Here is a 25,025-nt window from a genome sequence, read left to right as displayed (position 1 = left end):
GTTATTCACCCCTTTGCATGGACGCCCAGGGCCACGGAACGGGTCATCACCACCAACGTGACACATCCCTCTGAGACACAGGCACAGTACCAATTAACCCCACTGCCCTGGCTGGCCACCCACATTCCTTATTAAAATAAACTCCAGGAGAAAATGCAATAATGTGATGTCAATTCAACACACATAAGCACACATGGAATATAAACAAGACCTCTCAGTACAATAAGATAGAACCAACAAAACCACAGAGAAAATGTCCAAAATTACTTTATTGATAATATGTATGAAGGGGGTCAATGCCATGGATAAGGCACTATCGGGGACCAGAATATATGATAACATAAAGATACATATATACACACAGATACAATATATTAATAAATAATGATAATATAAATATAATGATTATAAATATATGAAGTGACCGTGCTATAATGTATTGCCAAATTTGTATTAATAAAGTGCAAGGTATAGATATAGTGCAGCAAAACGGTTGTGCAGCAATATATATGTAAAATAATAAATAGTGCAACAAAACATATTAAACATAAAAAGAGCAATATGTGGCTCAAGTGCATACAATTGAAGTGAATCACTATAAAGAAGTTGCACAATAACAAAAAGTGAAAATAAACAATCAATGTTGTGTGTAATACCTATATGCTGCAGGGGTCCCCGGGATGTGCCAGCCCCGACGCGCGTTTCGGCGTACCTTCGTCAGGGGGTGGCGTCATCCAGGATTGAGGGTTTTTTTAAAAGACAAGGTAACCAATGAGGGGAGAGTGAGTATGATATGACGTGCACTAGCCTCATCTGCTGCCAGGCAACCCCACGTCGCTAGTCCACGTGTATCCCCCCCTATGTTGCAGCGGTATGATGCAGCGCTGAGGGACGCAGACAAAGCGGGCGAGATCCCCGGGAGAGTGACGTCAGGGTGCGTGCTACTCAATCCACTATCATTGGGCAATGTAGTCACATGGTACAAAGGTCCTGTGACTACCAACAATAGATAAAAGAGGCTGAGGATTGGATTAAAACCATCACATGGTACAACAGGTCCTACATCATGTAAACAAAAACCAATGAATAATAGTATATAATTACAAATTTAAACTAAATAGTCATAAATAATAGATTATAGTAACTGGCCACAACATATACATACATACATATATCCATCGGCACAAATAAAGGATGAATGCAAATAATAATAATAATAATAATAACGATGTGTATCAAAAACAAAATCAAAATAAGAAATATAAAATAAAAAATATGAAAATTAGAAAAATAAAAAAAAATAATGAAAATAATAATAATAATGAAAAATAAAAATAATAAACACTGTGTAATATTGAAAAATAAAAAATAAACAAAAATAATATCTAAATGATAAAAATATATAGAATAAATAAACAATAAATATATATGGAAAGGTCAGCCAGATAACTATAGCATAATTTCTTTTATTCTTTTTTTCTTTATTCTTTGTTGCATTTTTTCGCCACAGCAGCGCCTCCTGACGAATCCAGGACGCCACAGAGAGGAACCATAAGAAGTAAGAAGAAATAAATTACTATAAAAATCAAAAATATATGTATTATAATATGTAAAAACAGTAGTGTTATTCATGACCATACTATATATATTTTTGTGTAGGACCTATATAATAAAATCAATAAAATATATGCCAATACAATGCCCATAAGAATAAATAAGAACATATATAAAATATACTAAAATAAAAAATATATAAAATATATAATGCTGGATGACAAGGTGGTCAAAGAAAAGGAACATAGTTGATACTCTCATTAAGGCCCAATGGATGTATTGAATTTAACATCGATATCCATCTAGTCTCCATCTGTGCTAATTTCTGACTTATTTTGCCTCCACGTATAGAATATGGAATCATATCAATACCTCTGACACGAAATTTACTTGAATCACAGTTGTGAAATTGTTTAAAATGCCTCGGGATGGTTTTTAAGGCAGAAAGATCATTCTCATTTTTTGCAGCATTAATCCCAATCACGTGCTCCCTTACTCTAACCTTTAGTTGTCTAGTGGTTAAACCCACATAGATTTTTGAGCACGGGCAGGTTGCATAATAAAGACTGTTTTAGTGTCACAACTGATATGATGTTTAATACAATAACTCTTAGATCCAGAAGAGTCGGTAAAAGTGTCAATTTTATCTATATTCGGACAAGCGACACAATGACCACATAGAAAAGAGCCATTTTTTTGTTGAATCTGTGACAAAAAAGTAGGTTTGGACTCATATTGATAATGACTTCTCACTAAAGTGTCACGAAGATTCCGAGAACGCCGAAAAGTTATACTAGGATACTCCGTCTGATATTTTGACAGAGTTTGGTCAGCCATTAAAATAGGCCATGATTGTTGCAACATTTCCCTCAACTTCAAATTTTGAATATTATAATTTGTAATAAACCGAACTACTGAGGATGTAGCCATCTTAGTCCTAGATTATAATAAGTCATTTCTAGATGTGTATCTTGCACTATTAAATGCTCTTTTAATACAACGATGACTATAACCACGATCTAGAAGACGAGATTTCAATTCTTCAGCCCTCCTCTCAAAATCAAGGTCATTGGAGCATATTCTTCTAAGTCTCAGAAATTGACTTACTGGAATAGACCGTACAAGGGACATAGGATGGGAAGAAGATGCATGTAGTAAAGAGTTTGTTGATGTTTGTTTTCTGTAGATATCGGTTTGAAGAATATTATTAACATCACGCCTAACAATTAAATCAAGAAATTCAATACTACTATTATCATAATGATATGTAAGATGGATATTCAAAGAATTATTATTCAAATGCGACATAAATAGTTCCAAGGACTCAGCAGAGCCCTGCCATATGAAAAAAATATCATCAATGTAACGTGTCCATAATAGAACACGATACATTAGATGGGAGTCATCATCAGATGAAAAAAGGTCCCTCTCCCACAGCCCCAGGAATAAATTAGCATACGCCGGTGCATATGGCGCCCCCATAGCGTACCCTGGAGCTGTAGGTAGAAGGACCCCTTAAAGGTAAAAAAATTATGAGACAGACTAAACTCAAGAACCTTTTTTAATAAAATTAACCATTGAAAGAGAATTATTTGACATGGATAAAAAATATCTCGTGGCTTGTATACCATCCGAGTGTCTGATGCTGGTATATAGTGTTTCAACATCACATGTAACCAATAGTGCATTATCACCAATGTGTAAACCAACAATTTTCTTCAAAAAATCACTAGTGTCTCGTATGAAAGATGGAAGACATTCTACTAAAGGTTTAAGTTTAAAATCTATATATTTACCTACATTTTCCAAAAAATTAGAGTTACCAGATACAATCGGTCTTCCAGGGGGCAATGTTAGGCTTTTGTGAATCTTTGGTAAAAGGTAAAAAGTAGGTATACAAGGTTCTTTCATGGTTAATGCCGGACTCAATTCTTTGGTTATAGTACCACTTTCCATGGCTTCATTTAAAATACTATTTAACTCTGACACATAAGAGGACAATGGGTTAAATGAAAGTTTTTTGTAACAAACTTTATTACGAAGTTGTTTGAAAACGTCAGTTTCATACATGGAGATGGCCAAATAACAATATTGCCGCCTTTATCGGCAGGCTTTATAACTACGTCTGGTAAATTTTTTAATTTATCAATGCTCATACGTTCCTCATATTACAGATTACCTTTAGAAATGTTCTGGGGAATCTTCTTAAACTCTTCACTTACGATTTTCACAAATAAATCAATATTTGAACATGAAGTAAAAGATGGAAATTTCTTAGAATGAGGCTTGATGGAAGAAGGGACCTTACCTCCTTCACAAGATGAATGTTCCAAAGTCAGCTCATTCAATATCTGTAATGCTTCCTGCTCCGCGTCTGTTGGAAATAGATCGTGTATTGTTTCATCATGAAAATATTTTTTGAACATTAATGTTCTTGAAAATAGGTGTAAATCCTTGATAGCTGAAAAAGTATCAAAACGTGAATCCGGACAAAAAGTAAGGCCTTTACCAAGAACTCTCAAATCTATCTCAGAGAGTTGATGCATACTTAAATTAATTACCTGAAGCCGATTTTCTTGAAGAGAATGATCCTTTCTTCTCTTATGTGGTGAATTCCGTAGATTACGTTTCCGTTTAACAACATCTTTATATGATGTGGATGAAGTGGCTGAGGCATCAGAGTATTCACTCAAAGAAGGTATAGAGGAAATAGATGTTGTCCGAATATGAGTATTTTCAGAAACAAAAGGTCTCTTCCAGTTGTATATTTTATTTAATTGACGATCCTTCATGTCCCTAGTTAATTTATGAGACTGATTCTCCTGGATTTCCTTGACCCATGAATCAACTTTTTTCCATAGATGTATTAATAAATAGGAGATTCTCTGCCGTCAACTGGTTTCTAGCTAGTGTACAGGCATTCTCCAATTGTGAGTCAATATTAGTCAGATTTTTGGTATTAAGATGAATTAATAATTCCATTAATTTTTTGGAAGCATTATTACATATTTATTCCCAATTTTTTTTATAAATTCATCATCTTCAATGGGAAAGGAGGGGATCACTCGTACACGTAAACCCCTAGGTATTAAATCACGACTAACATAATTCTGTAAAAAGGCCCTATTCCACCATAAACGCGTGCGTGTATGTAGATTTTTAATGTTAGAAGAGAGATCAGCTAATCCTTGACCACCTGAGCCATTAGCATTAGACCCACCACTACCGAATAATTGATTAATTCGGCTCAGCCAGGATTGTTCCTTGGCATTAAAATCCATGTCCATAGAGAGAAACCTGTGCAAAACACAGTATATACAAATTAAAATATACTCCAGGAGAAAATGCAATAATATGATGTCAATTCAACACACATAAGCACACATTGAATATAAACAAGACGACTCGGTACAATAAGATAGAACCAACAAAACCACCGAAAAAATGTCCAAAATTACTTTATTGATAATTAGCATATATAAATAAATAAAATATGTATGAAGGGGGTCAATGCCATGGATAAGGCACTACCGGGGACCAGAATATATGATAACATAAAGATACATATATACACACAGATACAATATATTAATAAATAATGATAATATAAATATAATGAATATAAATATATGAAGTGACCGTGCTATAATGTATTGCCAAATTTGTATTAATAAAGTGCAAGGTATAGATATAGTGCAGCAAAACGGTTGTGCAGCAATATATATGTAAAATAATAAATAGTGCAACAAAACATATTAAACATAAAAAGAGCAATATGTGGCTCAAGTGCAAACAATTGAAGTGGATCACTATAAAGAAGTTGCACAAAAACAAAAAGTGAAAATAAACAATCAATGTTGCGTGTAATACCTATATGCTGCAGGGGTCCCCGGGATGTGCCAGCCCCGACGCGCGCTTCAGCGTCTCTTCGTCAGGGGGTGGCATCATTCAGGATTGGGGTTTTTTTAAAAGGCAAGGTAACCAATGAGGGGAGAGTGAGTATGATTTGACGCGTGCTAGCCTCATCTGCTGCCAGGCAACCCCATGTTGCTAGTCCACGTGTCCTGGGGCTGTGGGAGAGGGACTTTTTTTCATCTGATGATGACTCCCATCTAATGTATCGTGTTCTATTATGGGCACATTACATTGATGATATTTTTTTCATATGGCAGGGCTCTGCTGAGTCCTTGGAACTATTTATGTCACATTTGAATAATAGTTCTTTGAATATCCATCTTACATATCATTATGATAGTAGTAGTATTGAATTTTTTGATTTAACGGTTAGGCATTATGTTAATAATATTCTTCAAACCGATATCTACAGAAAACAAACATCAACAATCTCTTTACTACATGCATCTTCTTCCCATCCTATGTCCCTTGTACGGTCTATTCCAGTAAGTCAATTTCTGAGACTTAGAAGGATATGCTCCAATGACCTTGATTTTGAGAGGAGGGCTGAAGAATTGAAATCTCGTTTTCTAGATCGTGGTTATAGTAATCGTTGAATTAAAAGAGCATTTAATAGAGCAAGATACACATCTAGAAACGACTTATTATATTCTAGGACTAAGATGGCTACATCCTCAGTAGTTCGGTTTATTACAAATTATATTCAAAATCAGAAGCTGAGGGAAATATTGCAACAATCATGGCCTATTTTAATGGCTGACCAAACTCTGTCAAAATATCTGACGGAGTATCCTAGTATAACTTTTTGTCATTCTCGGAATCTTCGTGACACTTTAGTGAGAATGTAAATCAACAGCCGCGGAGACACCATCACATGTTTCTCAACGCAAGCAATTACATGTTTTACATGTTTTTGCATATTTCCCATAAGGGATGAGGGCATTGCTCTAGAATCACTGCATTGAGAAACATGTGATGGTGTCTCCGCAGTGTCGGATGTTGATCTCCATGAGGTCACTCATCCTCATTTTCGCAGTCTTTTTACTAGGCATTGCTCCTACTAGCCAGTTTCCTACTCCACACAGATGAGGGGCAATACCACGAAACAGCTGTCTGTGGATGGATACCATGTTTTGGCATAGGTGGTTTCCTTCATTGGAGACTGCCCTTCCCGTGGTTGTTACTTCCCGGTGAAAGACCTGGCTAGTCATTGCTTGCGTTGAGAAACATGTGATGGTGTCTTCGTGGCTGTTGATTTACATGTTTTTGCATATTTCCCATAAGGGATGGGGCATTGCTCTAGAATCACTGCGTTGAGAAACATGTGATGGTGTCTCCGCAGTGTCGGATGTTGATCTCCATGAGGTCACTCATCCTCATTTTCGCAGACTTTAGTGAGAAGTCATTATCAATATGAGTCCAAACCTACTTTTTTGTCACAGATTCAACAAAAAAATGGCTCTTTTCTATGTGGTCATTGTGTCGCTTGTCCGAATATAGATAAAATTGACACTTTTACCGACTCTTCTGGATCTAAGAGTTATTGTATTAAACATCATATCAGTTGTGACACTAAAACAGTCTTTATTATGCAACCTGCCCGTGCTCAAAAATCTATGTGGGTTTAACCACTAGACAACTAAAAGTTAGAGTAAGGGAGCACGTGATTGGGATTAATGCTGCAAAAAACAAGAATGATCTTTCTGCCTTAAAAACCATCCCGAGGCATTTTAAACAATTTCACAACTGTGATTCAAGTAAATTTCGTGTCAGAGGTATTGATTTGATTCCATATTCTATACGTGGAGGCAAAATAAGTCAGAAATTAGCACAGATGGAGACTAGATGGATATCGATGTTAAATTCAATACATCCATTGGGCCTTAATGAGAGTATCAGCTATGTTCCTTTTCTTTGACCACCTTGTCATCCAGCATTATATATTTTATATATGTTCTTACTTATTCTTATGGGCATTGTATTAGCATATATTTTATTGTACTTTTATTTAATTATATAGGTCCTACACAAAAATATATATAGTATGGTCATGAATAACACTACTGTTTTTACATATTATAATATATATATATTTTTGATTTTTATAGTAATTTATTTCTTCTTACTTTGATGGTTTCTCTCTGTGGCATCCTGGCTTCGTCAGGTGGCGCTGCCGTGGTGAAAAAATGCAACAAAGAATAAAGAAAAAAAAGAATGAAACAAATTATACTATAGTTATCTGGCTTACCTTTCTATATATATTTATTTTTAATTTATTCTATATATTTTTATCATTTATATTATTTTTTGTTTATTTTTTATTTTTCATTATTACACAGTGTTTATTATTTTTATTTTTTATTATTTATTATTATTATTATTATTATTTTCATTATTTTTTATTTTTCTGATTTTCATATTTATTTTATTTTTCTTATTTTGATTTTGTTTTTGATACACATTGTTATTATTATTATTTGCATTTATCCTTTATTTGTGCCGATGGATATATGTATTTATGTATATGTTGTGGCCAGTTACAATAATCTATTATTCATGACTATTTAATTTATATTTGTAATTATATGCTATTATTCATTGGTTTTTGTTTACATGATGTAGGACCTGTTGTACCATGTGATGGTTTTAATCCAATCCTGAGCCTCTTATCTATTGTTGGTAGTCACAGGACCTTTGTACCATGTGACTACATTGCCCAATGATAGTGGATTGAGTAGCACACGCCCTGACGTCACTCTCCCGGGGATCCCGCCCGCTTTGTCTGCGTCCCTCTGCGCCGCATCATACCGCTGCGACGTAGGTGGGATACACGTGGACTAGTGATGTGGGGTTGCCTGGCAGCAGATGAGGCTAGCGCGCATCATATCATACTCACTCTCCCCTCATTGGTTACCTTGCCTTTTAAAAAAACCCTCAATCCTGGATGACGTCACCCCCTGACGAAAGTACGCCGAAATGCGCGTCGGGGCTGGCACATCTCGGGGACCCCTGCAGCATATAGGTATTACATGCAACATTGATTGTTTATTTTCACTTTTTGTTTTTGTGCAACTTCTTTATAGTGATTCACTTCAATTGTATGCACTTGAGCCACATATTGCTCTTTTTATGTTTAATATGTTTTGTTGCACTATTTATTATTTTACATATACAGTGGGGCAAAAAAGTATTTAGTCAGTCAGCAATAGTGCAAGTTCCACCACTTAAAAAGATGAGAGGCGTCTGTAATTTACATCATAGGTAGACCTCAACTATGGGAGACAAACTGAGAAAAAAAAAATCCAGAAAATCACATTGTCTGTTTTTTTTAAATTTTATTTGCATATTATGGTGGAAAATAAGTATTTGGTCAGAAACAAAATTTAATCTCAATACTTTGTGATATATCCTTTGTTGGCAATGACAGAGGTCAAACGTTTTCTGTAAGTCTTCACAAGGTTGCCACACACTGTTGTTGGTATGTTGGCCCATTCCTCCATGCAGATCTCCTCTAGAGCAGTGATGTTTTTGGCTTTTCGCTTGGCAACACGGACTTTCAACTCCCTCCAAAGGTTTTCTATAGGGTTGAGATCTGGAGACTGGCTAGGCCACTCCAGGACCTTGAAATGCTTCTTACGAAGCCACTCCTTCGTTGCCCTGGTGGTATGCTTTGGATCATTGTCATGTTGAAAGACCCAGCCACGTTTCATCTTCAATGCCCTTGCTGATGGAAGGAGGTTTGCACTCAAAATCTCACGATACATGGCCCCATTCATTCTTTCATGTACCCGGATCAGTCGTCCTGGCCCCTTTGCAGAGAAACAGCCCCAAAGCATGATGTTTTCACCACCATGCTTTACAGTAGGTATGGTGTTTGATGGATGCAACTCAGTATTCTTTTTCCTCCAAACACGACAAGTTGTGTTTCTACAAAACAGTTCCAGTTTGGTTTCATCAGACCATAGGACATTCTCCCAAAACTCCTCTGGATCATCCAAATGCTCTCTAGCAAACTTCAGACGGGCCCGGACATGTACAGGCTTAAGCAGTGGGACACGTCTGGCACTGCAGGATCTGAGTCCATGGTGGCGTAGTGTGTTACTTATGGTAGGCCTTGTTACATTGGTCCCAGCTCTCTGCAGTTCATTCACTAGGTCCCCCCGCGTGGTTCTGGGATTTTTGCTCACCGTTCTTGTGATCATTCTGACCTCACGGGGTGGGATTTTGCGTGGAGCACCAGATCGAGGGAGATTATCAGTGGTCTTGTATGTCTTCCATTTTCTAATTATTGCTCCCACAGTTGATTTCTTCACTCCAAGCTGGTTGGCTATTGCAGATTCAGTCTTCCCAGCCTGGTGCAGGGCTACAATTTTGTTTCTGGTGTCCTTTGACAGCTCTTTGGTCTTCACCATAGTGGAGTTTGGAGTCACTGTTTGAGGGTGTGCACAGGTGTCTTTTTATACTGATAACAAGTTTAGACAGGTGCCATTACTACAGGTAATGAGTGGAGGAAAGAGGAGACTCTTAAAGAAGAAGTTACAGGTCTGTGAGAGCCAGAAATCTTGATTGCTTGTTTCTGACCAAATACTTATTTTCCACCATAATATGCAAATAAAATGAAAAAAAAAAAAAACAGACAATGTGATTTTCTGGATTTTTTTATCTCAGTTTGTCTCCCATAGTTGAGGTCTACCTATGATGTAAATTACAGACGCCTCTCATCTTTTTAAGTGGTGGAACTTGCACTATTGCTGACTGACTAAATACTTTTTTGCCCCACTGTATATTGCTGCACAACCGTTTTGCTGCACTATATCTATACCTTGCACTTTATTAATACAAATTTGGCAATACATTATAGCATGGTCACTTTATATATTTATAATCATTATATTTATATTATCATTATTTATTAATATATTGTATCTGTGTGTATATATGTATCTTTATGTTATCATATATTCTGGTCCCCGGTAGTGCCTTATCCATGGCATTGACCCCCTTCATACATATTTTATTTATATATATGCTAATTATCAATAAAGTAACTTTGGACATTTTCTCGGTGGTTTTGTTGGTTCTTCCTACATTCCTTGTCAGATTCATCTTGGACTGCGAAATTTACGATTTGACTTGATGACCCAGGCATGTTATGTGGGAAGAGCTACATTGACTAATGTGAAGTGTGGCCTGCTGCATCATTCACTTTTGGTGGGAGTGAAGGACACAAGGAAAGGGGTTCTTCCTGATCAGGAGCCAGCACTTGACGACTCAGTGCTTGCATTTTTTGAAACTTCAGAAGAGGAGGGCATAATTGCTGGAGTCTGTTTCAGCAAAGTAAGCCAAAACCAGTTACTGATGCTCCGGCTTTAAAAGCGTTTAATCTACTGCCAGAAAAGGTAGCCTTCCAGGCGTTCCGGAGCCAGACCATGACGCAGGCTCAACACCTCCTGCCTTAGCTGCTATTGTGCTTTTGCCACTACCAGCAAATGCAACACCACCATCAGCACCAGCTGGCCCCCCCACACCCACGTCCGCAGCCTCTTCCACCAAACTTCAAAATGATGCAGAACATGAACCCAAAATAACATCAGATATATGGTACTGTATCATAAGCGTACAGTTCTATACAGTCAAAGAATGATTGTCAGTCTCCCTATATATACCATCAGTAACACAGAGATGCACACAGACTCAGTATGGATTAGACAAGAATATAAAAAGTAGAAAAAGTGTACAGTATCATCAGATAGCAGGTATTTATAGTATAGTTTAAACATTCTAAATCTCCGTAGATATTTCAGGAGGCAGACACAGATGCTCTCAGGCTCAGTATGGATTACAACACAATATAAAAAGCCGTAAAACGGTAATGGATCTGAAGAGTACATCTGTACACAGTGTAGGGGTCATTGTTGTCAATCTCAGTATTTATTTATACAGTCAGAAAATAACTCTCACGTGGTCAGTGTGGATTAGACCAGAATATAAAAAGCAGTAAATGGGTAATGTATCACAAGCGTAGAGCTGTATACACTAGTGATGGGGTAATTTTTAAATGTACATCTAAATTGCAGGAGTAACCCACAGACTGTTACACGCTTAGGATGGATCACACCACAATATACAGTAACAAGAAGATTCACAAGAAATAATCACACGTGGGACAATGTTCCAGGTGTCAATGATACACTTAGAGTGGTGGGTGGAGGAGGACTTCCTGGCAGAAAGGGTACAGTATCACCAGATACCAGGTATATATAGCATAGTTTAAACATTAAAAATGTATGTCTATATATTCAGGAGTAGTGTTGAGCCACCCCGCTAGTGTTCCAGTTAGTTTTGGTTCGTCGAACACGAGGCAAGTTCGTTGAATGTTTGTCGAACATTCGACGAACAAAGTCGAACACCATTGAAAACAATGGCAGGCAAACACAAACACATAGAAAACAATTACAAAACACCTTAAAAGGTGTCCCAAAGCAGACAAAATGCTCAGACTATAAAAATAACATATGGAAAACGGCAACTACAGTACATATAGAAAAGAGGTGGAGGAGTTAAAGGGGGAGGAGGAGACACAGATATAGGCATGTCATGCCCTTATGAAGTCAAGAAAGGCTAGAATAAAAATGTAAAATACCAAAAAACTGTAGAAATCTGACATCGAAGACGATCATATACCGTCGGACTTCCCACCATAAATTAGGCCAACTGCCGATGGGGCGGCGTTATTCCTACGAACCTCCGAACAGCGTCCATGAAGGCAAAGTGATTGGTTTCCGGGGCAGTATGGTTATAAAGCTGAACCTTAAAGGAATGTCCAGAAGGGCACCACCAGGAGTGGAGCCTGCGGCTTAATTCGACTCCACCCAGGAAACCTCAACCATGCCAGCTACAGAAAAGATGGACAGATTGCAAGCTTTGTTGATTCTGTGGGTGGTGGTGGATATCCGTTTTTAGTTATGCTAGCGATTTGTCAGCTTAATTCCATTAACGAACGAGACTCCGGCATGCCCCCGCAGTATGCGTCAAGCTTACTAGAGGGACACGCGAGGCTCTGGCAACCGAGATCAATCAATAACAGGTCTGTCATGCCCTTACATGTTCGGGGCTGCATGCGCGCTACACTGAAAGGACCAGCATGTGTCTCTTACAGGTGCAGATAACCCGCTGAACCCCATTAGTGATGGGGATCTGGGATTAAAATTCTTCCCAGCGAACGACGATTTCCCAGTAAGTGCAGGTCAACCGGAATTCTGGAATTAGGCCTAACCGGCATTACAGAAAAAAGGGAAAAAAAAAAAAAAAAGGGCACAAACCACAGATGCTGTAGCTTCCTTAACAGCTGGGCTCCTATGCTTAGTAGCACGGAGTTCTTACATAAACAGGCGGCATAGCTTGGTTTACTGGTGGGCTCCTCTGCTGAGTAGTAGACAGTGCTACAAGGCCCAAAAGGATTTTCTGGACAAGATGCGGTAAAAAATAATTATAAACACACAAGGCGTAGCTCCTTGACAGGTGTACTACACCGCTTGCAGCCACACACCACTACTATGCCATGAAACAGTCTATTAACATTGAAAACCATTATTAATGTGAAAATGAAGTTACGCTTTTGGTGAACGAACCGTTCTCGAACGGAACCTTGAACAGCCGAATTTTAAGCAAAGTGTTCGAGTTCGACGAATGGCTCGAACACCTCCCAAAACAGCTGGAATTTTAACAGGGCGAACAGGTCGACTCGAACACCGCTCAACTCTAATCAGGAGGCAGACTCAGACATTCTCAGGCCCAGTATGGATTTCACAAGATTGTAGAAAGCAGAGAAAGGGTACAGTATTACCCGATAACAGGTATATATAGCATAGTTTAAACATTAAAAGTCTGCGTGTATATTTCCGGAGTCCGACAAAGACACTCACAGCCTCAGTATGGATTAGACAAGAATCTAAAAAGTAGAAAAAGGGTTATGTATTCGAAGCGTACACCAGTATACACTGTTGGGCTATTTTTCAATCTTCATATATATTTCAGTCTCAGTAAGACAGTCCAGACTCTCCTCAAGAGGAAATGAGATGGATACAAGTGCAGACGGAAAGTCAAGTGATTAGTAATTCTAAAATTTCTGCAATCACGGTAAAAACTTCTGGGAGAATTCTCAGAGGCGATACTGACCCTCAATTACTTTGTCTGTGGAGACAGCGAAAACAGTTCTTGTGAAGAAAGGTTTGCTGTATCGCAGTACTGTGGATCACATCACCATTACTCGTCTCCATCAAATTTTGGTCACAGGGAGAGATGTAGACATGGTCCTCACTGCCTATCATGATCTGTCAGGTAGCTTTGGAGTGCAAAAGACACAAGTCACAGGCCGTAGGATTGGATTGGCATGAGAGGACACATTTAAAAATGTGGGCAGGAATGTCACATGTCTGTGAGTCAGAAAACCGTGAAAGCTGATGATAAACCACCACTGCATCTCATTGTGAGTCTACGTCCATAACAAATGGAAGCCATTAATCATCTGAAGATAGAGCCCAGCAGGACAGGGCATAGCTACGTCTTAACCATCATTTCACCAAATTTGTATTGGCAGTCCCAGTGAAATATTTAACAGGCCAGACTACACAGTGGTGGAGCAGGGAGAGGTAAGTATTGCAAGTGCTGGTGCCCTGAGCGAGCAGGGGGGACCCACTCGTGGGCGGCAGTACTGGCACAGGGCCCCTCATAGTACGCCGGTGTGTCTGACGGTGGGTATGCACCCCCACCATCAGAGACACTTGATTCTACTATGAGGGACCTTGTGCCAGTGCCGTTGCCAAAGCGTGTGCCCACCCACCTGTCCAGGGCAAAGGCACTCACATGGATGCGTGCGCCAGGTGGTGACCCCGGCCCTGTGGGGGGAGGCAGCCCAGTTAGGGAGGTGGAGAAAATGGCATATGTTGATGTTGGACATTCAGAAGCTGCAAATGGAGTAATTGGAGAAGTCCGCGGAAGAGGAGGACAAAAGCAAGCCATTTTTCGGGCAACCTACGTGTCAGTTGTGTAGGGTGGGACAAAATCCTTTGAATCCCATCCATGGTTCATTTTAATAAAGGTTAGGTCATCAATATTTTGGGTCGACAGACGGGTCCTTTTTTCTGTCAGGATTGATCCAGCAGCAATGAAGACTCGTTCAGATAACACATTAGCAGCAGGGCAAGCGAGCTCCTGTAAGGCATATTGTGCCAATTCAGGCCAGGTATCAAGTTTACTGGCCCAATAGTCAAAGGGGAATGACCGGTGAGGGAGAACATCGATATGTGATGAGAAGTAGTTTGTTACCATAGTTGACAACTGCTGTCTCCTGTCACTTTTGATCGATGCAGTTTACCAGTCGTGTGAGCGGTACTTGAAAAATCAGTCCACAACATGGTCATGAAAACCCTTTGTCCAACGCCACTTCGGCTGTGTGCAACATGAACACCTCTTCCATGTTGCCCCCTACGGCTCGTTGGAAAAACATCACCGCCGCTATGTACTGGGAATGCTTCAAACAAATAGTTTTCCAGAGTTGCTTGTTTGTTAGCCAATATTATCTCTAGGTTCTCCTGTGGCATGATGTTTTGGAATTTGCCTTTATAGTGTGGAACCAGGATGCTGGCCAACCAGTAGTCGTCATCGTTCATCATTTTGGCAATGCGGGGGTCCCTTTTTAGGATCTGCAAGGCATAATCAGACATGTGGGCCAATGTTCCAGGTGTCAATGATGCACTGCGAGTGCTGGGTGGAGGAGCATTTTCTGGCAAATCAACATCCCTCCAGTCACACACAAACCCTGTACCTGACTTTGCCACGCAAACATCTTTTCTTGTCCCCTGAGAAGCATCCTCCTCCCCAAAATAATCATCCCCATCATCCTCCTCCTCTTCCTCTTCTTCCTCCACCTCGTCCACGTGACTTCCCTGAGCAGACAATGGCTGACTGTCATCAAGGCTTCCCCCCTCCTCTTCCTCCTCGGCTGCAGACGCCTGCTCCTTAATGTGCGTCAAAGTTTGCAAGAGCAGATGCATAAGTGGGATGCTCATGCTTATGGTGGCATCGTCTGCGCTTACCAGCAGTTTGCATTCCTCAAAACACTGAAGGACTTTACAGAGGTCTTTCAGCTTTGACCACTGCACACCAGACATCTCCATGTCTGCCTGCAAACTGCCTGCCCGTGTATCCTCCCACAAATGAATTTCAGCCTGGCTCTGTTCGCACAGCCTCTGAACCATGTGTAAGGTGGAGTTCCACCTTGTTGCAATGTCGATAAATAGGCGGTGCTTGGGAAGGTGGAGCAATCGCTGCAGATTCTGCATACGACTGGAGTGTATGGGCGACTGGCGGATGTGCGAGCACAGTCTTCAAACCTTATGGAGCAGGGCTGTTAACTCCGGATAATTATTGAGGAAGCACTGCACCACCAGGTTCAAGGTGTGAGCCAGGCAAGGTATGTGTCTGAGTTTTGAAAGGGCTATGGCTGCCACAAAATTCCGGCCGTTATCACTAACTACCTTGCCTGCCTCAAGATGTAGACTGCCCAGCCATGACTCAGTTTGCCGCTGCAAGTAGTCGGCCAGTACCTCCGCGGTGTGTCTGTTGTCGCCCAAACACATCATCTTCAACACAGCGTGCTGACGCTTACCACTAGCTGTTCGATAGTGGGACAACTTGTGTGCAACACTGGCAGCTGCGGATGGAGTGCTCATGTGACTGCACTCTGTGGATGAGCTTTCGCTTCTGGAGGAGTAGGGCGAGGAGGGTCGAATGCCTACAGCCAACTGTTTCCTATATCATGGGCTAGGCAGCACTGTCCCACTGCCGCTGTCCCCTGTGTACCCTGCATTCACCACATTAACCCAGTGCGCAGTGATGGACACGTAACAGCCCTGGCCATGCCTTCTGGACCATGCATCTGTTGTGAGGTGCACCTTTCCACTCACTGATTGCTTGAGTGCATGGACAATGCGTTCTTTCACATGCACATGGAGAGCTGGGATAGCTTTTTACGAAAAGTAGTGCCGAATGGGTAGGTCATAGCATGTACTGCGTAGGCCATGAGCTCACGGAAAGCTTTGCTTTCAACCAACCGGTAGAGCATCATCTCTAACAAGATTAGTTTGGTAATGTGGCCGTTCAAAGCCAGTGTACGTGGATGAGAGGATGATTACTTTATTGTCCTGCTCAGAGTCTCTGGTAGGGTGGGCTGGACTTGAGAGCTTCATATGGTGGAACAAGCGGTGGACATGGCAGACTGAGAGAGGGTTGTTGATGGTGATGGTGTTGGTTGGTGTTGCTGATGGCCTAGATTTAGTCTTTGGTAGCAATAACATTGTGATTCCATGACTGCTTTGCCCTTGCGACGACACCTTGACATTTGATGCTGGTGGTGAGCTAACCGGTGGGCTTACAGTGGGGGGAGCGATGTAGCATTGTTGACTACCTTCATTCGGAGCAGGTGCACATGTGGTACGTGAGGTTTGGTATTCCGTCCACACTTGCAAGTGCATGGTGGTTAAATGTCTAAGCATGCAACTGGTATTCAAATTTTTCAGATTTTTCCCTCAGCTAAAGGTCTTTGCGCACTTCTTACAGATAACCTTGGCCTGATCATTAGGATTTTGTTCAAAAAAGTGCCACACTACACTCTTCCTACTATGGAAGACATTTTGAGACCTTGCACGCTGTGCTAATTTGACCTTCTGGCCAAGCTGTCCTGCAACTTTTGTTTTTAGTAACACGTTTTTGGACTGCTACGGTCATGCCAGATAACAGCTGTTGCGATGTCGTTGCCTGCTGCGGATCCTCCTCCTCTTCTGAGCTACTGGCAGCGGCACCCTCTTCCCCCAATGAATGCCAATCTGGGTCAACAACTGGGTCATCCATCTCTTCCTCTTCAATTTCATGTGCAACTTCCTCTGTGTCACCGTGTAAGGTGGTATAGTATGCGGGAAGGGGCACCTGAGTTTCATCAGGGTCTATTTCTTCCTCAGTACACTTCGAGGACAATGCAGTGCTATGAGTGAATGTAGCAGCAGAAAAACCTAGCAGTGGCTGTGCATCAGTGCACTCCATGTCAGATTCATCTTGGACTGGGGAATTCACGATTTGACTTGTTAACCCAGGCATGATATGTGAAAAGAGCTTCATGGAGTAATCAGTATTGTGGCCTGCCACATCCTTCACTTTTGGTAGGCGTGAAGGACACAAGGAAAGGTGTTGTTCCTGACCAGGAGCCTCCACTGACAACTCAGTGCTTTTATTTTTTGAAACTTCAGAAGAGGAAGCGAGAGAGTTGGAGGCTGTGTCAGCAATGTAAGCCAAAACTTGTTCCTGAAGCTCCGGCTTTAGAAGTGGTTTACCTACTCCCAGAAAAGAGAGCCTTCAAGGCCTTGTGGAGCCAGACGATGACGCAGGCTCAACACCTCCTGCCTTAGGTGCTATTGTGCTTTTGCCACTACCAACAGATGCAACACCACCATCGGGACCAGCCCACTTCCATGGCTTCTTCCAACATACTTCCTCATTTTTGTGAAAAAGTACCCAAAATACCACCAGCCATATGGTACTGTAAAACAAGGTAGAAGGTGTATCTACTATTAGTAAGAAGTTGAATCTCACGATAGATTTGAGGACGCTGAACTATTGTCTCAGGCCCAGTAGAGATTACACCTCAATGTAACAGGCTGAAATTGGATGGTGTATGACAAGGTGGAGGGTGTCTATAGGATTGGTGAGAATTTGAATCTCACTAGAGATTTGAGGACACTGAACTATTGTCTCAGGCCCAGTAGAGATTACACCTCAATGTAACAGCCTTAAATTCGATGGTGCATGACAAGGTGGAGGGTGTGTATAGGATTGGTGAGAATTGGGATCTCACTAGAAATTTGAGGACGCTGACAATGATGATCTCAGTCCAAGAATGGACGCAGGCAGCCTAATAAGCAGGACTGCTGCACACACAAAAAGGGTGGAAAAATGAACGCTTGGTAACTGTGCAGAAAAGAGGAAGAAAAGTATTTTTGCTTTTAAAAAAACAGTTTGCACAGCAGTCTCAAACAGCAATGCAGCTATCAGGGAGCCTTATAAGGCAGCCTAATAGCCAACAGAGCTGATGCACAAAAATAGAGCCTCCCCTGTCACTGCACACAAAGTGTTGTGTTGTAAGTGGAAATCGCTAACAGCAGAAGCAGTTTTTTGGTTCTTCTTCCCTGCCTAACGCTCTCCCTTATTCTGAATCAGTAGCAGCAACCTCTCCCTAATGCTAAGATTGGCAGATTTAAGATGGTGGTCGGCCTTCATGCCCTTTTATAGCCCCTGTGACGCCACACAAAGCCAGCCAATCACTTGCATGCCCTTCTCAAAGAGCGTGGTGACCGATGCCTATGTCATTGCGTTGCCCACAGTGTGCATCCTCCATCATCGGCTGAAAAAGGGCGCTGGAAGCATCTTTTGAAACGCGACTTTGGTGCTCTGGTCGCCGACCTCGTGGCCGACCTCACGCTATGGTTGGATTTCATTTCATGAATCCCGACTTCAGCGAAAGTCGCCGACTTTTGAATATGACCGACCCGTTTTGGTCAACTCTAGTTAGAGGGAGAAAGCAGTGACCACTGTGCATTTTTTAAAACTAATAAAGTCATCTTTTTGATAATTGCTTTTTGTAATATAAAATATTACACAGAGCTCTAATTGGTCAGTTTTGATAAACCCTTCCTATATGTTCACAAGTCTCAGCCAGTGAAGGAGCTCAGCTGACTGAAGCATCATAGTCTATAAAGTGGCAAAAATTACACCAGAAATGTTCTCCAGTGACATGGGACATCTCTGTAATAATTTATGTTACTTCTCTGCTGTATATTATGATGACTGTCGGTTGCTATCTTTTATGATGACAGTTGTTTGTGCTCTTTTATGATTGCTTCCGGTTGCGCTCTTTTTTTTGCATCTCCCTGCGAAGCTCCACCCACTCTTCAAAAATGCCACTGATGCAGACAGGACTGGTGGACATACGGGAAAACTCTCATTCTGGCAAAACTGAACAATCAGCGCTGAGTGTATTCATTTATACTACAAAAAGCAACAATAAAAATATGTTTTATGAAACAGGAAAAAATGAATTTTGCTCAAATACATGAAATATAACAATGTAAAATATAGTCATGTCTGAATTGTGATATTTGCTCCATTAAAACCTTGAGCAATTCCATAAAAAAGCATTAAGTAAACATTAAAAATTTAGGTGAGGGGACTAAAATGAAGTTTGTATGAGGATCCTGGAACCAGCTCCATTCTAGACATTTCAGTGCTGAACTGTCTACATCAGAGGTGATTTTTTGAGGTCCTCGCTCCACCGATTCTGATCTAGTCACCTCAACACTTAACTATCTACAGCAGAGTTGTTAAAATGAGGTCCTCAAAAAATCCCATCCGATGTAGTCAGCTCAGCACTGAAGCATCTAGATCGGAGTGGCTACAGTGAAATCCTCAAAACATCAACTCCGATCTAGTCACCTCACTAGTGAGCCGTCTAGAAAGGAGTGGCTAAAATAAGGAGCTCAAAAAATCAACTGCAATCTAGGCGCAACTATGTGCCGACATCAGCCGTTACCATTGACCAATCACAAAGCTCTAACAATTTTTTTTTAAAATAAACCACTGCTGCTGGTGTGTAGAGGCAGGGTTTACACACATAGCTCTGTCTATATCTCTGTCTATATATTTAGTCTAGTTTGGACCGACTGATATTCTGGATTTCTCACATATATAACCCATTTCCGACATCGGGTGTAATAGTATGCCAATAACAGACATCCTTTTGAACAGCTGACATGCCCAGAATAGCCAAGGGTGGAATCGCAATCCACCCGCGGCTATTATCCAGTTAATTGCCAATGTCAAATTCTGACAGCGGCATTCAACATGCACTTCAGGAAATCGTGCCGGAAATCCGCCCACCGGTGACCCCGTCACGTGATCACGGGTCACCTATGGGTTGACATGACAAGCAGAGATCTCCTGGAGACCTCTATGGTTGTCACTGCCGGCTTGCTGTGAGCGCTACCCAGTGGTCGGCTCTCATAGCAAATGAGTAATTCAGCTACATAAAGGCGAACTGATCATCGCCTGTATGTAGCAGAGCTGATGAGGTTATGGCAGCTTCTAGTATCCCATGGAGACTATAGAAGCATGCCAAAAGTTTAAAAAAAGTTTTTAAAAATATATAAAAATAAATTAAAAAGTTCAAATCACCCCCCTTTTGCCCCATTCAAAATAAACCAATTTAAAAAAATCAAACATACACACATTTTGTATCGCTGAGTTAAGAATAACCCGATCTATCAATAAAAAAGATTAACCTGATTGCTAAACGGCGTAGCGAGAAAAAAGTCAAAACCCCAGAATAACGTTTTTTTGGTTGCCATGACATTGCATTAAAATTCAATAACGGGCAATCAAAAGAAATTATCCCGACCTGAAGACACGTTTCCAGGATTGCGGGTATAGCAACAGGTGTATAGGGAGGGGCTATGACAGGGCAAGAAGAACGGCACGCAGGGATTTATTATACCCTCGGGTAGATCTTGGCAGAAGGGATGGTGTGAGTGGTGGAGCCTCTGGTAATTCTGGTTCTGTTCATTTTATCTCGACCTATAACCATGAGTGGGACCATATGAGGGAAATTCTCACCTAACACTGGACTGTATTGAGCTCCGAACCTTCATTAAATCAGGCCATTGGAGATTATCCTCTGATGACCTCAATGAGGTCCAAAAACTTAAAAGATCTCCTTTTTGGGAGCCATTATGTTCCTGCACCAACTAATCCATTTGGTACTAGGGGCCAAGTAGCCGGCTCTGTCCCGTGCGGCCACTGTCTTGCTTGCCAGAATGTTTCATGATGCTCTACAACTCTGATAGATCAAGAGAATTTTGGATTACCCAACGTATATCATGTGGTAGTACTAATGTTTTTTACTACGCTATATGTGGGTGTCCCATGATATACGTTGGTTTAACCTCAAGAGAACTACGTGTGAGAGTCCGTGAGCATGTGCGTGACATTCTGGCGGCCAAAACAGTGACCGATCTCTCTACCCTGAAGATGACCCCTCGTCACTTTAAGTTGGTGCACAACTGTGACCCACAAACGTTCATGGTGAGAGGAATCGATTGTGTCCATTTAGGGATCAGAGCCAGGTACTATAAGAGAATTTTGCCCCAAAGAGAGACAAAGTGGATTGTCACTCTAGACACGGTCACCCCGAAAGGTCTCAACGAGTCTCTGAGCTTTGCCCCCTTCTTGTAGTCATTTTTTTGTCATTTTTTCTCTTTGCCATTTCCACCACTGCATATATCTTCCCATGTCTGTGGTTTTTATTTTGTTTTTAACTTTATATGTTTTTTCCTTTTAGTTTCTCTTCACTTTTGGCTGTTCTGGACGAATGGAACCGTTACTGTCCCTTTCTTTATTCCAGCCATGTGGCTGCAATAGAACTGGATTTCTACGAAAATTTTACCCCGACTTGGATTCATCTACATGACTTGAAATAATATCTTCGTTCCCTCCCCCCTTTTTCTCATTTATAAGAAGTGTTTTATGATTGATGTCTTGTAACTATTAATATGGATAGAATGGGGGATCTGTATTTATGAGTCATTTAAATATTGATTATCTTTCTGGTCAATGTAGCTATTCTATACTGGACAATAGGACTATAATTGTGCCTGATTGGTTTTTGTTTTTAAATCTTCACATATGCAATTGTACTCCTATATGCACCATGACCTTTGTTCATATCGGTGCTTTCATATAGTGGCTGTGCGCATGCGGTATGTGCCCTCCATGCATCCTCCCCATGGGGTCGGCACCCTTTGAGCCTGTGGCGCAGGTGCTGTGGCTGAGTGCCCCCGCTCATGCGCTCCAGTGCTGGACGTCTGACTGCATGTTGGAGGACCTGGCGGTGGCGCAGCGCATGCGCCGATATGGCCACTTTGATTGGTTTACCTATGTCACATGTTTAGACATGTGACTGCTACCATGGATACAAAATGTCCTTTGCCCGATCAAGCTGTATCTCTTTGAGGGGAATTTTTCCACTGTCTGGGGCACCTGGGCACCACAGGGTAAGCTCTCCCTTTGCTACAGTCATATGTAAAAGTTTGGGCACCCCTATTAATGTTAACCTTTTTTCTTTATAACAATTTTGGTTTTTGCAACAGGTATTTCAGTTTCATATATCTAATAACTGATGGACTCAGTTATATTTCTGGATTCAAATGAGGTTTATTGTACTAACAGAAAATGTGCAATCTGCATTTAAACAAAATTTGACCGGTGCAAAAGTATGGGCACCCTTATCATTTTTTTGATTTGAACACTGCTAACTACTTTTTACTGACTTCCTGAAGCACTAAATTGGTTTTGTAACCTCATTGAGCTTTGAACTTCATAGCCAGGTGTATCAAATCATGAGAAAAGGTATTTAAGGTGGCCACTTGCAAGTAGTTCTCCTATTTGATTCTCCTATGAAGAGTGGCATCATGGGCTCCTCAAAACAACTCTCAAATGATCTGAAAACAAAGATTATTCAACATAGCTTTTCTGGGGAAGGATACAAAAAGTTGTCTCAGAGATTTATCCTGTCAGTTTCCACTGTGAGGAACATAGTAAGGAAATGGAAGAACACAGGTACAGTTCTTGTTAAGCCCATTAGTGGCAGGCCAAGAAAAATATCAGAAAGGCAGAGAAGAAGAATGGTGAGAACAGTCAAGGACAATCCACAGACCACCTCCAAAGACCTGCAGCATCATCTTGCTGCAGATGGTGTCACTGTGCATCGGTCAACAATACAGCGCATGCATAACGCCTTTTTGTATGACCAAACAACTCAATCTTTGTTTCATCAGTCCACAGGACCTTCTTCCAAGATGTAACTGGCTTGTCCAAATGTGCTTTTGCATACCTCAGCCGACTCTGTTTGTGGCGTGCTTGCAGAAACGGCTTCTTTCGCATCACTCTCCCATACAGCTTCTCCTTGTGCAAAGTGCGCTGTATTGTTGACCGATGCACAGTGACACCATCTGCAGCAAGATGATGCTGCAGGTCTTTGGAGGTGGTCTGTGGATTGTCCTTGACTGTTCTCACCATTCTTCTTCTCTGCCTTTCTGATATTTTTCTTGGCCTGGCACTTCTGGGCTTAACAAGAACTGTACCTGTGTTCTTCCATTTCCTTACTATGTTCCTCACAGTGGAAACTGACTGGTTAAATCTCTGAGACAACTTTTTGTATCCTTCCCCTGAAAAGCTATGTTGAATAATCTTTTTTTCAGATCATTTGAGAGTTGTTTTGAGGAGCCCATGATGCCACTCTTCATAGGAGAATCAAATAGGAGAACTACTTGCAAGTGGCCACCTTAAATACCTTTTCTCATGATTTGATACACCTGGCTATGAAGTTCAAAGCTCAATGAAGTTACAAAACCAATTTAGTGCTTCAGGAAGTCAGTAAAAAGTAGTTAGGAGTGTTCAAATCAAGAAAATGATAAGGGTGCCCATACTTTTGCACCGGTCAAATTTTGTTTAAATGCAGATTGCACATTTTCTGTTAGTACAATAAACCTAATTTGAATCCAGAAATATAACTGAGTCCATCAGTTATTAGATATATGAAACTGAAATACCTGTTGCAAAAACCAAAATTGTTATAAAGAAAAAAGGTTAACATTAATAGGGGTGCCCAAACTTTTACATATGACTGTATATATTTGCCATTATGGCGTGTCTATGTTTTTTATGGGACCGCTTTACCGCTACTCCTCCTCATCATGATGAGTCAGCCCCGTGGGTTCGCTGTCTTCTCAGACCTATTATGGTTGTGATTACAATGAGTGTAGGCAGCGACGCTATATTTACATGCTATCTGGGCTCTCTACAGAGTATGGTGCAGCTTTTTGGTGCAGTGGGTTAAGAGTCACCCCCTTTTGCTTTCCCTCCTGGCTTTTGGTGTCAGTTATTTATGTGCAATTTTGCTATGGATATTTATTGTACACATTTGTTAAAATAAAGTTGGATATATTTCTCTAAAATCCATTTTGGATTCAATTGCTCTGTGTATATACATATCTTGTATCGCTGAGGTCAGAATCACCCGATCTATTAATAAAAAAGATTAACCTGATTGCTAAACGGCGTAGCGAGAAAAAAGTCAAAACCCCAGAATTACGTTTTTTTTGGTTGCCATGACATTGCATTAAAATTCAATAACGGGCAATCAAAAGAAATTATCTGTGCCAAAATGTTATCATTAAAAAAGTCAGCTCGGTGCACAAAAAAAATAATCCTTCACCCAACCAGAGAACATGAAAAATGGAGACGCTACGGGTATCAGAAAATGGTGCATTTTTTTTAAATAAAGTTAGAAATTTTTTTTCACCACTTAGATAAAAAAGAACCTAGACATGTTTGGTGTCTATGAACTTATAAATGACCTTTAGAATCATAATGGAAGGTCAGTTTTAGCATTTAGT

General features: G+C 40.7%; 1 long non-coding RNA gene across 1 annotated transcript in view; it reads right to left on the bottom strand.

Moving 5' to 3' along the window:
• Nucleotides 1-1,437: 1,437 nt before the first annotated feature.
• LOC141055981 (uncharacterized) overlaps nt 1,438-25,025 on the bottom strand; it is a 29,655-nt gene continuing 6,067 nt past the window's right edge. The window contains exons 2-4 of the long non-coding RNA XR_012221558.1: nt 4,116-4,851; nt 3,863-3,928; nt 1,438-1,519 (exon numbers count right to left, since the gene is read on the bottom strand). This is a non-coding gene — a long non-coding RNA (uncharacterized lncRNA). The remainder of the gene's footprint in view (nt 1,520-3,862; nt 3,929-4,115; nt 4,852-25,025) is intronic.

This window comes from Dendrobates tinctorius, unplaced genomic scaffold (genome assembly GCF_039654945.1).
Source record: "Dendrobates tinctorius isolate UK_male_01 unplaced genomic scaffold, ASM3965494v1 ptg000193l, whole genome shotgun sequence".
Taxonomy (NCBI): Eukaryota; Metazoa; Chordata; class Amphibia; order Anura; family Dendrobatidae; genus Dendrobates; species Dendrobates tinctorius.
Note: the sequence above shows the minus strand (reverse complement) of the source record. Positions and strands in the feature narration are given on the sequence as shown.